Below are 14,305 nucleotides of genomic sequence, written 5' to 3' on the forward strand. Positions count from 1 at the left end.
GCAGCTCTAAGTGCCGTTTACGCACCTCAAAGTTCCTTGCGCCTTGTATTCTTCCGTTGGAATAATCCGAAATAAACTTGGTGTAATTTTAAAACAGCTAAGACTACGTTTCCTATTGTTGAACATATAAACGCCGTAGTCTGAATCATTTTCATCTGCGCTGTATTACGGTCTGTGAGCATCCAATCAGTGCCTTGCGGCTGCAGCAGCGGCACCAATCAGGATCCAGGAGGTGTGTAAACACATACACGTTGTGGATTAGCCTGCCTGCCTGGTGTTCGGAATGTGTAATATTCGTGTGCGTGCACTGACATTTAATTGTCTAAGTACGACACGTACGACTGAGTTTCTTTTAGTCGGCGCTGTATGCGTCGATCTTTATTAGTGCATATTTACTTTTGCGCATAAACGCGCACCTTGATGACCTCATCACAACATGACAGACATTTGAACCGGAAGTATCCAAGATACTACAGAATGGATTACCGCCGGTAATTAGCAATGAATATCAGGCAAGGCCAGGCAAGGCAATTTTATTTGTATAGCGCTTTTCATACACAAGGCACACTCAAAGTGCTTCACATCATAACATTTCATACAATAAAGTGAAATAAAATGCAGGAATTAAAAGACAATTAAAAACAGCAAATAAAATTATGAATTAAAATCTTATTTAAATTGTTTAATTAAAGGCAGAGGTTAAAAGTGCAATGTAGGTCAAATTTAGCAGAAGGTGAAGCTGAACATAAAGGTTTTCAGTCTTGTTTTAAACGTGGTCAGAGTTGGGCCAAGTCTTAAATCTTCAGGAAGTTTATTCCAGCTGTTTGTTGCGTAGTAACTAAATTATGCTTTCCAATGATTTGTATTTACTCTGGGAATCACTAACAGATTGGTGTCAGAAGATCTTAGTGATCTTGAAGGCTTATGTAGTGGAAGCATATCAGTGATATACTTTGGCCCTAAACCATGTAGTGATTTATATGTGAGCAGTAGGATTTTGAAATTAATTCTCTGACATACTGGGAGCCAATGTAAGGGATTAAGAATTGGTGTAATGTGCTCACATTTTTTGGTCTTTGTTAGAATTCTAGCAGCAGCGTTCTGAACAAGCTGGAGCTGCCTGACAGTTTTTTTTGGGAGACCTGCAAGGAGACCATTACAATAGTCTAGCCTACTAGTCATAAAGGCATGTACAAGTGTTTCTAATTCTTGAGCTGACATGAGCCCTCTAAGTCGTGCTACATTTTTGAGGTGGAAGCCCATTTTGTTACTGATTTGATGTGACTCTCCAAGTGTAAATCTGAATCCATAATAACCCCCAGATTTTTGGCTTTATTTGCTGTTTTCAGGGACAGAGAGTGAAGGTGTTGGGTTACTTTAAACTTTTCTTTTTTGCACCAAATACAATGATCTCAGTTTTGTCTTCATTTAGTTGTAGGACATTTTGACACATCCAGTCTTTGATTTGCTCAATGCACTGGCACAGAAGATCTATGGGGCGATAGTCGTTTGGTGATAGCGCTACATAGATTTGGGTGTCATCAGCGTAGCAATGGTGGTCAATTTTATTTCTTTGCATGATTTGTCCTAGTGGGAGCATGTAGATGTTGAATAAAGTCGGCCCTAAGATCGAACCCTGGGGGACTCCACACGTTACGTCGGTTGTTTCTGATACGAAGTCACCAATGGAAACAAAATAGTTCCTGTCTTGTAGATATGACCTGAACCAGCTTAAGACTATGCCTGAGAGCCCCACCCACTTTTCCAACCTGTCCAAAAGTATTGAGTGGTCGACAGTATCAAATGCAGCACTGAGGTCTAATAGCATTAATATTGAAGTTTTGCCAGAGTCTGTGTTAAGACGGATGTCATTTACAACTTTAATAAGGGCCGTCTCGGTGCTATGAAGAGGTCGAAATCCTGACTGGAAATTGTCGTGGCAACCAGTTGAAGCCAGGAAGTGATTAAGTTGTTGTAGGACAACTTTCTCAATTATTTTACTTATGAAAGGTAGATTTGAAATTGGTCTGTAGTTGTTGATAATAGAGGCATCTAGGCTCCGCTTTTTTAGGAGAGGTTTAATAACTGGAGTTTTGAAAGCTTTTGGGAAATGGCCTGTCTGAATAGAGTTATTAACTATTTGCAATACGTCTGTTGCCAGGCAGTCAAAAACATTCTTAAAGAAGTTGGTAGGTAGAGCATCAAGACAGCAGGTGGATGGTTTTAAATTTGTCACCGTTTCCACTAGAGTTTGAGAGTCTATGGCTTTAAAGCGTGTCATCATTGCTGTGTTACTTTTGCCTAAATAGGGTGGTGATCCAACATTTTTGTTTGAGATATTAATGGCGCGTCTGATGCCTTCAATTTTATCAGTATAAAAGAACGCAACCTCATTGCATTTCTGTGTGGAATGGAGTTCAGGTGGTATTTGTGTTGGGGGGGTTGGTCAGTCTGTCAACAGTTTCAAATAGGGTTTTTGCCTTATTAGTGTTGTTGTTGATGATGTTGGAGAAGAATGTTTCCCTAGCTCTTTTTTAGTCTAAATTGTAGGCCCGGAGGCGCTCTTTATAGATGTCATGGTGAATATGAAGTTTTGTATTCCGCCAGATTCGTTCAGCCTTCCTGCACTCTCTTCTCTGGGCTGTTACAACAGCAGCTTTTCTCCAGGGTGCCTTTTGCTTACTAGAACTGGTTTTAACCGTAGCAGGTGCAATGTCATCTATAACATTCAAAATTTTGGAATTAAAGTTGTTTACAAGATTATCAGCATGACATGGAATTAGAGGTGGTAACGAGGAGATGACATTTTTAAAGAGTACGTTATTATGTTCATTGATGTACCGTTTTTTGACAGTATTTAATTTTTATTGTGTGTCAGGAATGAAAGAAAAATTAAAGAAAACACAGAAGTGGTCAGACAATGAGGGATCGGTCACAAAAACATCCGAAACAATGAGACCTTTTGTGATAATCAGGTCCAGAGTGTGTCCCTTACAATGAGTAGCCTCTTTCACAGGTTGAGACAGTTCAAATGTGTCAAAAATAGTCAAAAGTTCTTTTGCACCCTTGTCATTCAAATCGTCAGTATGAAAATTAAAGTCACCAGTTATAACTAGACAGTCAAAGTCGGTAGAGATGCTAGACAATAATTCAGTAAAATCATCGAAAAAATGTGCAGAATATTTAGGTGGCCTGTAAATAATTAACAGGAGAACTCTGGGAGAACCTTTCAATACAACACAAAGATATTCGAATGAAAATCCCTAAGTGACATCTGTTTCCCCTGAAATATATTTTTTAATATAGCAGCAACCCCTCCGCCTCTTTTTCCAGATCTACATACATCAATAAAGTTATAGTTGGGGGGTGCTGCCTCAATCAGAATGCTTGCACTGTTATTTTGTTCTAGCCATGTTTCAGTTAAAAACATAAAATCAAGTTTAGAAGTGGTAATAAAATCATTGACTAAAAACGATTTGTTATTAAGAGACCTAACATTAAGCAGAGCCATCCTGATGTTGTTATTCACAGGCTTTGGGGTTGACTTTGAGCTGGAGAGAATAGGAATGAGATTTGTTAGATTAGCAGTGTGTCTAAGTTTCGCAATGTTCACTCTCTTGGTGGTCACAACAGGAATGCAGAAGGTGCCATGTTTTGACGTAGGCGACCTTGGGTCCAGCTGATAATGCGGTCTACTGCTGAACCCTTTTCTATCTCAGTAATATTCAGGGCTGCTGTCAGGAGGAGGAGGGGGTGGGCCTAAGGGGGGGGAGTGAGCAGCGTCACAGCTGGGATGGATTTGTGGAGGTGGAGGTGGAGCACGTCTTCGTAGAGGTGGGGGGGCAGATCGGCGTGAGATGGCGTCACCGCTGAGATGAGCTGGTGCAGGTGGACGCTGGGGGGGAGGGCGCTGAGGTCGATCTAAGGGAGTAAAAATAGGAGTAGGGTGAGGGGTAAGTGGGGGTAACTCTTGGAACTCCAAGGGGGAGGAGGGGAGAAAGGTTTACTGAAGGGAGGGAGAAAGAGGGAGACGTGGACCTGGATGGGGGCTCTGGGGGGGTGGGAGAGGGATCCTCACACGTAATGGAAGGAGGGTTAGAGGGGGATGGCAATGGCGGTCCTCCTTCGCCGTTTCTGATAAGCTGTGTTTTCTCTTCCTTCTTTGTGGGCTCCTCTTCTGGTCTTGTGTCCTTGGCAGTGGGGACAGATGGATGACGCATGATGTAAAACATGTTGGTAATGAAAAGCTTTGCTCCCATCTTATTCAGGCAAAGTCCATTTGTCTTAAAAAGATGCCTGCGGTCCCAGAAAAAGCTAAAATTGTTGATAGAATGCATTGAACGAACTGCACATGCAGTTAAGAGCCATTTGTTGACCCAATACAGTCTACTGAATCTCTCAGCTCCTCTCCCGGTCGGGGGCAGAGGACCACTGATAAACACCTCAGCATTCACAGAGCTGACTGTTTCTAGGAGATTAAGTGCTCTTTCAACTTTTCTGATTGTTGTTTTTCAATGTCATTAGAGCCAATGTGCAGGATTAAGTTTTTAACAGTTGGGTGTTCAGCCACAATTTCCAAAATTCTTTCTTCCAAGTCAGACACCATATCCTCCGTAGAGAAGGGAGGCATCTTCTGCTAATTACCTTTAGCACTGTAGCACAGGCTCAGGCTTATCTTGTTTGGTAGGCCTCCTCGCGTAGCGTTGAGGAAGTCATAAAAATAAATAAGAGCTCCTGCTCTTTGTTTCGTTAAGCGATTGCCGTTGCCAGAGGTGAAAGTGGACAAAATGAGCGGAGCTGCTCCTCGGTGCGACTGTATCAGAGACAGGCAATATTTGTAGGCCTCAAGTACAAACTACGACTGAAGAAGATCAATTCACGTTTTTAAACGTTGTTTTGGTTCGCACAACATTGCATTAAGACAGGGACAAACGCTATTAATAACGTGCTTTGAAATACGATGATGCAGGTTGTAACAATAGGAACTATAAGTAGGAACTATTGTTTAGTTCCGTGAGACACACGGACTGTCATTGTGAAACACTGCCTTGTAACTAGACCGAGCACGATGGACCGTACACGCGACGTGAAAATGTATTAAAGTTTACAACCCAGTGAGGTGAGACCTGGAAGAGTGTCCTCGTGTTTATGATTAAGCACCGCATTATAACATGGTGGCAGCGGGAGAGGACTCGGTCTGAGTACGTACTGGTTTTCTCCAGTCTGAAGAGAGTTAACTGCTGCTAGGTTGAGCCGCTAGCGCGCGACTGCCGTGTGATTCCATGGAGGGACTTAAGCCGCCACAGACGTTGTGTTTGGGCTCCAGCAACCTCTCTAAAACATGGAAGAATTGGAGGGATGAGTTTGTCCTGTATCTGGATCTAACAATGGCTGAAGCTGACGATAAACAGAAAGTAAAACTGTTCAGCTATCTTGTCGGCTTATAGACAGTTATGTCACTGAACTGAGACTGCTGGCCAAAACGTGCAACTTTGGGACTTTGAGAGACTCGCTCATTCGTGATAGGATTGTGTGTGGTGGTAACAACACGATCATGAGAGAAAGGCTGCTGCGGGAGAAAAACATGACACTGGACTCATGTTTACAACTGTGCAGAGCAGCAGAGCTCTCCAAGGAGAACGTTAAAACCACCACCGGGCCGATGGTTGAAGAGGTGCATGCCGTGCAAGGGGCACAGTACCAGTGGAAAGGCAACAACACAGTGGAGTGTAAATTCTGCGGAAGAACACATGAAAGGACCAAACAGAAATGTCCGGCGTTCGGAAAGAAGTGTGCAAAGTGTGGCAGAAAGAACCACTTTGCAGCCAAATGTAAAGCGAAACCAGACCAAAGGAGGAAGAAAAATGTGAGTACAATAGCAACAGAATATGTGAGTGATGAATATGAAGATATAACATGTATCACTGTGACAGACACTGAGATAGTGGATGCAGTGGAGACAGACTTGGGCAAAGATGAAGACCCAGAGAGAGAACAGGATGTGAAAGATAACAACACTGTTAAAGAGGACACTCAGCTTCTGGTATGCTACTAGGCAAAGACATGGTCAAATTCCAAATAGACTGTGGTGCTAGTTGCAACATCATTCCCATTAACCTGCTGAATCCAGACACCGAGCTGGAACACACTAAAAGTGTACTAGTTATGTACAACAAAAGCAAGCTGAAGCCAATGGGGAAATGTAAGATTAAAATAAGGAATCCAAGAAATCACAAACTATATCGCTTGGAGTTCCAAGTGGTGAACACAGACGGTGCAGTGCCTCTGCTGGGTCGGAAAGCCAGTGAGGCGATGAAACTGATTAAAGTGCTCCATGAGAATATCATGACAATAGACAGTATAATCACAACAGGAAAACCGACAACAGGGTGGACGATGGAACAAATCAAAACAAGTTATGCTGACGTGTTCACTGGAGATGGCTGCCTTGGAGGAAAATACAAGATGGAGGTGGACAGCACAGTGAAGCCGGTGAAGCTGCCAAAGAGACGGGTTCCAGTGTCCCTGATGAAACCACTGAAGGAAGAGCTTAGAGACCTGCAACACAGAGGGATAATCACTCCTGTAGAATGCAGCACAGACTGGATCAGTGCTATGGTGGTAGTACAGAAACAGAATGGCAAGCCAAGGGTCTGTATTGATCCCAACCCCTTGAACAAAGCACTAAAACGCAGTCACTTCCCACTTCCAACCATTGAGGACATCTTACCAGATTTGTCAAAAGCTAAAGTGTTCACAGTGTGTGATGTCAAGAGTGGATTCTGGCATGTACAGCTGGAGGAGGAGTCCAGCTATTTGACAAGATTTGCCACTCCATTTCGAAGGTACAGATGGCGGAGGATGCCGATGGGGATAAGTCCGGACCCTGAAATATTCCAGAGAAAGCTGACACAAGCGCTGGATAATGTACCTGGTCTGTACATTATAGCGGATGACATCCTGATCACAGGACAGGGGGAGACACAAGAGGAAGCAGAACGGGATCACGATGAAAAACTGAAACAGTTTCTCGACAGATGCAGGGAAAAGAACATAAAATTGAATGCAGAAAAATTCAGACTGCGACAGAAGGAGACCACATACATTGGACACCGCTTGACGACAGATGGACTCAAAGCGGATCCTGAAAAAGTGCGTGCCATCGGGCAGATGCCAGCACTGACGGATGTAAAAGCAGTGCAGAGGCTGATAGGTATGGTTAATTACCTCACCAAGTTTTGCCCACACCTCTCAGACCAATGCAAGGTATTGAGAGACCTGACACACAAAGACAGTGAGTGGACATGGACAACAGAACATGAGGAGGCATTCCTCAACCTGAAAGAGACAATTGCGAATGCTCCAGTATTGAGATATTACAACCCTGAGGAGGAGCTGACAGTACAGTGTGACGCTTCGGACACAGGTTTGGGCGCAGCACTGATGCAGATGGGGAAGCCAGTCGCTTTCGCAAGCAGGGCACTTACACAAACTGAGGGGCGCTATGCCCAAATAGAAAAAGAGTTTTTAGCAGTGGTTTTCAGCATGGAGAAATTCCACCAATACACATATGGCCGCAAAGTCACTGTACAGAGTGATCATAAGCCGTTAGAAACCATTGTACGCAAACCCCTGCTGAGTGCACCCAAAAGGCTGCAGAGCATGATGCTGCGCATACAAAAATATGACTTGGATGTCATTTATGTGCCGGGAAGAGACATGTTACTGGCCGACACTCTCAGCAGAGCCTATCTTCCTGAGAGTACACCGGTGGAAGCTGATCTAGAGACTGTCAACATGGTGCAACACTTACCGATCTCCTCAGACAGACTTCATGACATAAGGTCTGCCACAGAAAAAGACACCACATTGCAGCTTCTCATTAAAACAATGAGCCAGAGATGGCCCAAGGGTAAATCACAGGTACCGAGTGAAATCAGGCCTTACTTCTCATTACAAGGAGAATTAAGCCACCAAGATGGAATAGTCTTCAGGGGTGAGCGTGCCGTGAACTTTTGGGAAATAGACTACCTGGTAGATACCAAATCCACCACAGTGATAAAGAAACTGAAAGCTCATTTTGCCCGCCAAGGCATTCCGGATTCAGTGATGTCAGACAACGGCCCACAATACGCGTCCCAGGACTTCCAAAAATTCTGCGAACTGTGGGGATTTCAGCATGTGACCTCGTCACCTGGCTACCCACAGAGCAATGGCAAAGCAGAATCGGATGTCAAGACGGCAAAGAGACTTCTCATGAAAGCCAAAGCAGCTGGACAGGATCCTTATCTTGCAATTCTGGACCACCGCAACACACCGTCACAGGGCCTGGATAGTAGCCCAGCACAGCGACTACTCAGTCGTCGTACCAAAACACTGCTGCCAACGAAAGCAACCCTGCTCAGGCCAGAAGTCATTCAGGTCAGCCAGAAGCTGAAGAACAGGCAGCAATGTCAGAGTACATACTACAACAGATCAGCTAGAGACTTGGACACACTTGCCACGGGTGACTGTGTGAGGATACAACCACTCCCACCCAATGCTGTCTGGAGACTAGGCAGGGTGCTAGAGCCAGTTGATGGGAGGTCCTATAAGGTTCAGTTGCAATCTGGAAGTGTCATTAGGAGAAATCGCAGACACCTCAGGCGTGCACCTGGTGTGACCTTTAGTGACCCTCTCGATATGGAGATCAGCATTCCCAGTCAGCCACAGGCTGTGAGACAGGAACCTGCAGAGTCTGTTCCTGTCCCTCGCGGTGTCGCAGCAGAACATACACCCAGAGACACTGGTGGCGGAGACACCCGTGTCACGATCAGAGCCGGGCGTACAGTGGTGCAGCCACGGCGATATAAGGACTGTGTGGTATCATGCAGATGAATGCTGATGTTTACATGCACCTGACACGTGAAAAGTGTACAAGCGCAAAAGTTATGGTTTATTTGATATTGTTGTGATCATTTGCACATTTCATGTTCTTAGCGAATGGTTGAGTGTTATCTCACTGTGAAATTGTCGATGCTGTGTTTTTAGTTTGTTATAGGCTATGTTCATCAGTTGCTGAGAGAAGGTTTTATAGATGAGCATATTGAATTGTTTATAATTTAGCAATACGCAGTGTCAGTATTATAATCTTGCTTGTTGGTCACAGTCAAATGTTGAGATAACAGCTCTAACTCTGAAAAGAGAAAGGATGTAACAATAGGAACTATAAGTAGGAACTATTGTTTAGTTCCGTGAGACACACGGACTGTTATTGTGAAACACTGCCTTGTAACTAGACCGAGCACGATGGACCGTACACGCGACGTGAAAATGTATTAAAGTTTATAACCCAGTGAGGTGAGACCTGGAAGAGTGTCCTCGTGTTTATGATTAAGCACCGCGTTATAACACAGGTAACAAGCCAGCCTTCCCGGTCCCATCTAAATAGGCCTAATAAAATGAGTAATTATCCTCACGCATATTGCTGCAGATTAGGCTAATTCATTGAAAAATTGTCAACAGATGTGCAAGCCAGTTAGACATAGCTAAGAGAAATGCTAAGTGAAATGTTTTAGTTTAGCTATAGAATCTTCAAATTTCGCGGTCAAAGTCAAATATATTAATTTTTTACTTTCACGATGACATCATGTCCTGCTCTCGCAAAGAAAACGTGAGCGGGGAGCAAAGCTGTTGCTTCACTGAATAGGCCTATATGCTTAATCAATTATTTGAAGTCATGAAAGGTGTAGAGTAGCCTGTAAGCGAAATACACTGTAAACATAGATTATTTGAAAACAAGTCAGTTCTCAATGTGAAAAAAACATGCTGTATAGGCTATTTCTGATGACATAGGTAGTACATGAGTGTTCCTTTAACTTATGTTGTCAGTGTAATTGACAGGCTGCTTAACTGGTTAACTCTTAAATTCAACATATTTTTTCAGGCAGTGATAGGACAGGCAATGATGCAGAGAGCACAGGGAGAGAAACACCAGGTCCAATAGAGAGAGAAGAACGGCTGATGAGACAACGAAATCGTGACAGTGGAGAACATTACATTACAGGTCATTTAGCAGACGCTTTTATCCAAAGCGACTTACATTACGCTTTAAACTGTTTGTGAGACAGAGAAAGATGAAATAGAGGAAGGAGATGAAGAAACAGGTAGTAAGAGTAAGAGAGTAAGAGAAGAAACAGGGGCAGGAGAGATGGAGAGTGGAGAATCTGAATTAGAATCTGAAGTAGAGGGAGATGCAGAGGAAGAAGAATCTGAGACTGAAGACACAGTGAGAGGAGAAATAGAGAGCAGATGCCACCCACATATCTGGACAGAAAACATAATGCAATATAGCCAGGACAGACTTACAGAGTCGCGGCGCTTTGTGTCGCGTTTACATTGCATCGCGTTGCATTGCGACGAGGTCTGTATGATCACAAAATTCAGAATAATTTATATTTTCTTCGTACGGCCTGATAGGGATGGGTTCCTGAATGTCTGAGCTTATTGTGCATTCTCTCTTTAGACCATCCTCCTAGTGGAAAGTCAGTAGCAGCTGACTATCAGGCTCCACTGTTAGATTTCCCATGGGAGCTCTGCCTTCAACACTGTTTGGCCTTCAAACAGATATATTTGCCAGGTCCTCTCTAGTGTCCCTGGTTCAAACAGATATAAGCCGTAACCCTGCTGAATATTTCCGGTTCAAACGGCATGTTTGCCATAACCTCATCCCTCACTGTTGCCTCTTTGTTTGCTCAACGAGTTCACAAAGGCCTCTCGGCCCTTCAAGAGTTCAGGAGTTGAAAGCTGGAATGACTTGAAGTGGTCGCAGACAATAATCACATTTTCTTTCAGTTGCGCACACAAAGTCACACACACGTACAAACGCAGAGAAAGGGAAAGCAGCATTTGAAGGATGTAGTCATCTACCTGCTTCTGAACGTCCCTTTCTCTCCCTCTCCTTCTCTCTCTGTCTGTCCCTCTAAGGCCTTCCATGATAGATCCTTCAGGTTTGAAGGTTAAACTGTCAACCTATATCAACACCGTCTTGAATGTTTTTAAAAGCATTGCTTGCCTCACCTGTGTGGTTTGAAGGCCTTCAACATCCAAGTGAGCGGTTTCGTTCTCTCAGGCGTTATTTTAAAGGATATTTAAGGAGCCCCTCTCCAAAGAAGTTGGCAATGCAGATAAGAGTTTTCCCACCTCTGGCAGCCCATATAACTCTTGTACTCTGTACAGTAGTTGACAGTAGTTTTATATAAATGCAGATGTTTCTCTCAACTTGGTCTGCATTAAACACTTGGTCACACGCATGTTTGAACATCCGCATTAGCAGATACATAAATAAGCTTTTGGATAATTTTTTATATACATATAAAATACATATTTTATATACATTTTATATATATACCTGCTCCAGATTCTGTTCATGACTTTGTGTTTACACACCGTGCCATCAGTCGCACTATTGTATACACCCCACACCCATCCTCAAGCCCACACAGCTGGACCAGCCAAACATTCACAGGGCCTGTTTTAAGGAAGAAGTGCCTGTATGTATATATTTAACCACTCAAACAGTTAATTAACATTCATACACACTGAGAAACTAATTCTCACAGAAGTGTACATTTACTACTTGAACCTGCAACTCTTTAAAAAGCATTTGGTTTCACACTACAGTGGATCAACATGTATTTGTGCTGTAAGAGGAACATGAGCTAAAGGACTGAAGATATATAGTCACACAATGTTGAAAAGATGCGGTTTATTCATAAAATCTGCTTTTGCTTTTACAGGTTGACACACTCACTTTTTATGAGGCTCAAACGGGTCGCTCTTCTCCAGAAATGGGAGATCTACATGGGTGAAGTGACGAGGTGGAGTAATGACAAACCTCAGTCTAACTTAAAGTTAAACATTGTCATTTGACGGGAGTGTCAACCTTACTCTGCCCAGTTTTTCGGCATTAACATGTCTGTATCAGACTCTTTTTCTCCCATTTCTTTTAAATTTAGCAAAGATGTAAATACAAAGGATAAGGAAAAGAGAAAACTAAATCAGATTCATATTCATATTCAATTTACCACTCAGTCACTTTTTGCCCATAAATCAATATTTTATAGATTTCAAAATCAGGAAATATATCTATCCAACAGCAATAAACCTTAAAAATAGCCCTGGAGGAAGTTTTGCTTCGTGCCACAGCAGTAGCAATCCTGTTTTATAGCATCACACTGCATAAACATGAATCTTGAAATGTTGGACTTTACAGAATGGTCCTCTTTGTCAACACTGCTGACTTTGTTTGTGTATGTTTGTGTGTGTATTTCAGTCAGTACTGAGACTTCTGAACTTTTAACAATTTGTTGGGGCTTGGACTCCATCCAGCCGTAGGATCGTCAGGGGCCGGGATGCGTGTCCCCCTCCCCCTTTGGGAGTCCACACACTGGTAGTGGTGGTGGAGAATAAGTTGCTCCACCCTTTCGGTATGCCAGATTCCCCTGCTGATTGGAGGTTTCCGGGGTTAGCGTTGACAGCCCTGACGCGATTGGTGCCTCCGCCCCCAATCAGCTGATGGCATACACGGACAGACAGCGGGGCCCCCGAGGGCGGCCATTAGCTTCTCCAGTGTCCCTGACTGAATTTACTACAGGGGTACAGGAGAATGTTGGTGCCCACCCCTAGCACAGTAGTGTGTATCTCATTTCTGAGAAAATGACAACCGGTACTAGAGACACGTGTGTTGTGTACCTCACCAGGTCCTGCTTAAGACCAGGACAGCTGTTGCCTTTTTGGCCCAGAAGGAGGATCAAAAGCGCCCATCTTTAGCCGGATCTGGTGAGTGGGCTTGTGCAGCTGGTCTGAACTAACAGTGCTCCTCTCTGTGAGCCACGCTAATGTTACAAATAAATACAACAGATACACAGAGAGTATCATGGAGGCGGTTGTTTTTACAGATTAAGGGAGTGATCCACTCACAGGAGGCCAACAATGGCCTCATCAGTGTGAGGTGCAGAGGGCTTGTGCAGCTTTGGGTTGTGTGGTGTTTATGTAGCCCTTGGAAGGCTGTCCTGCTGCATGTTAACAGTGTTAGATCACCGTATGCGAATAACATTATCATAAGGATGTTGACCCCGGAAAGCTTTGTATCGACCAGATGCCTTCAAAAGTGTCATCATGCCATCGCTGTGCAGGGTAAATATGTATATGAATACATTTAAGAAATAGCTTGTCCCCCTTCCGGCATAAAACAGACAGAAATCCTGTAGATTTACAGAGTATTACAGCATTACTTGCATACATGTGGTTAAGCACTTTTTGAACTTGCAGGATTTTAGAATTCAGTTTTTAAGCCAATTTTAAAAATATATAATCAATAGTATTTTGTTTCATAACGACACTAGGAGTCCACAACTTTACTACACATCATTATATTTGCATCTAGATCCACTGAAAGAATACTTCTGCCTATGATTTCGAGAGACTCTCCTGGATGAGACTGTTTTCTGAAGGAGGCACAGCTCCAAGTATGTTAACATAAACGCTCTGGAGCTCTGGAGCAGAAAGGCTTTTACTGGTCAAAGTCTGAAAAAGGAAACCTTAGGCTTTCAGGTTTTTCCACAATAGAAAGCCTAATAGGCAAATCATCGCCTGGTCCTCAAATGCCTCTTTCTGTGAGATGCTTTTGTTTGAGAAGCTTAAACATATTGAAGGAGCTTAGTTGTCTTGTAAACACAGGTGTACACCTGAGAGTGGATCTAGGGAATCCCCTGGACTGTCATGCTATCAGCAGAGGGCACCGATGTTGCCCCCCGGCTACTGAACAACTCTCTCTTGTCTTCAATTCACACGCCTCCGGCAACCGATGCTACAGGGAAAGCCACCTCGTCCAAGTCCTTTTCAAACCCTGGTGGCTCTTTCAGATGCTACACTGCCACTGCGGTCCAGGTACCCTCTTTTGGCTGGAATGGTCCCGGCCCGGCTCGGCGAGGGGGAAAGAGGACGGTGCAGAGGGGAGGCATTACTATCGAGTTACCTTCTAACTACAGCCAGAGACTGGGCCGCAGCCAGGACTGCCACAGGACTCTTCGTATTCCCCGGGGGCACTCATGTGCATTCAGCTTATGAAATAACATGCTTTCTCTCAGATATTCTATTTCACATAAGTTATTCATTATTGCCGACATTTTGTTTTCCATGATTGAATGAGATGACGGCGAGGATAAGAATGAGAAAGGGGTGGCAGGGTCTTAGTAAACCAGTTGTATATATATAATTTCTGATGTAGAGCAGCTTCTGTCAGTTGCGCCATATGTTTTGAATA

At 43.7% G+C, this 14,305-nt stretch overlaps 1 protein-coding gene and 1 long non-coding RNA gene across 2 annotated transcripts in view; one reads left to right on the plus strand and one right to left on the minus strand.

The window, feature by feature from the left end:
* Positions 1–14,305, plus strand: part of LOC120812589 (uncharacterized) — a 65,086-nt gene that overhangs the window by 22,164 nt on the left and 28,617 nt on the right. The gene's annotated exons all lie outside the window — the stretch shown is intronic.
* LOC144391086 (uncharacterized) lies at positions 1,564–4,468 on the minus strand. Its single transcript, XR_013454958.1, has 2 exons — positions 4,039–4,468; positions 1,564–3,921 (listed from the first exon to the last, which is right to left on the minus strand). It is a non-coding gene; the product is annotated as an uncharacterized LOC144391086 (long non-coding RNA).

Source organism: Gasterosteus aculeatus, chromosome Y (genome assembly GCF_964276395.1).
Source record: "Gasterosteus aculeatus chromosome Y, fGasAcu3.hap1.1, whole genome shotgun sequence".
Classification (NCBI taxonomy): domain Eukaryota; kingdom Metazoa; phylum Chordata; class Actinopteri; order Perciformes; family Gasterosteidae; genus Gasterosteus; species Gasterosteus aculeatus.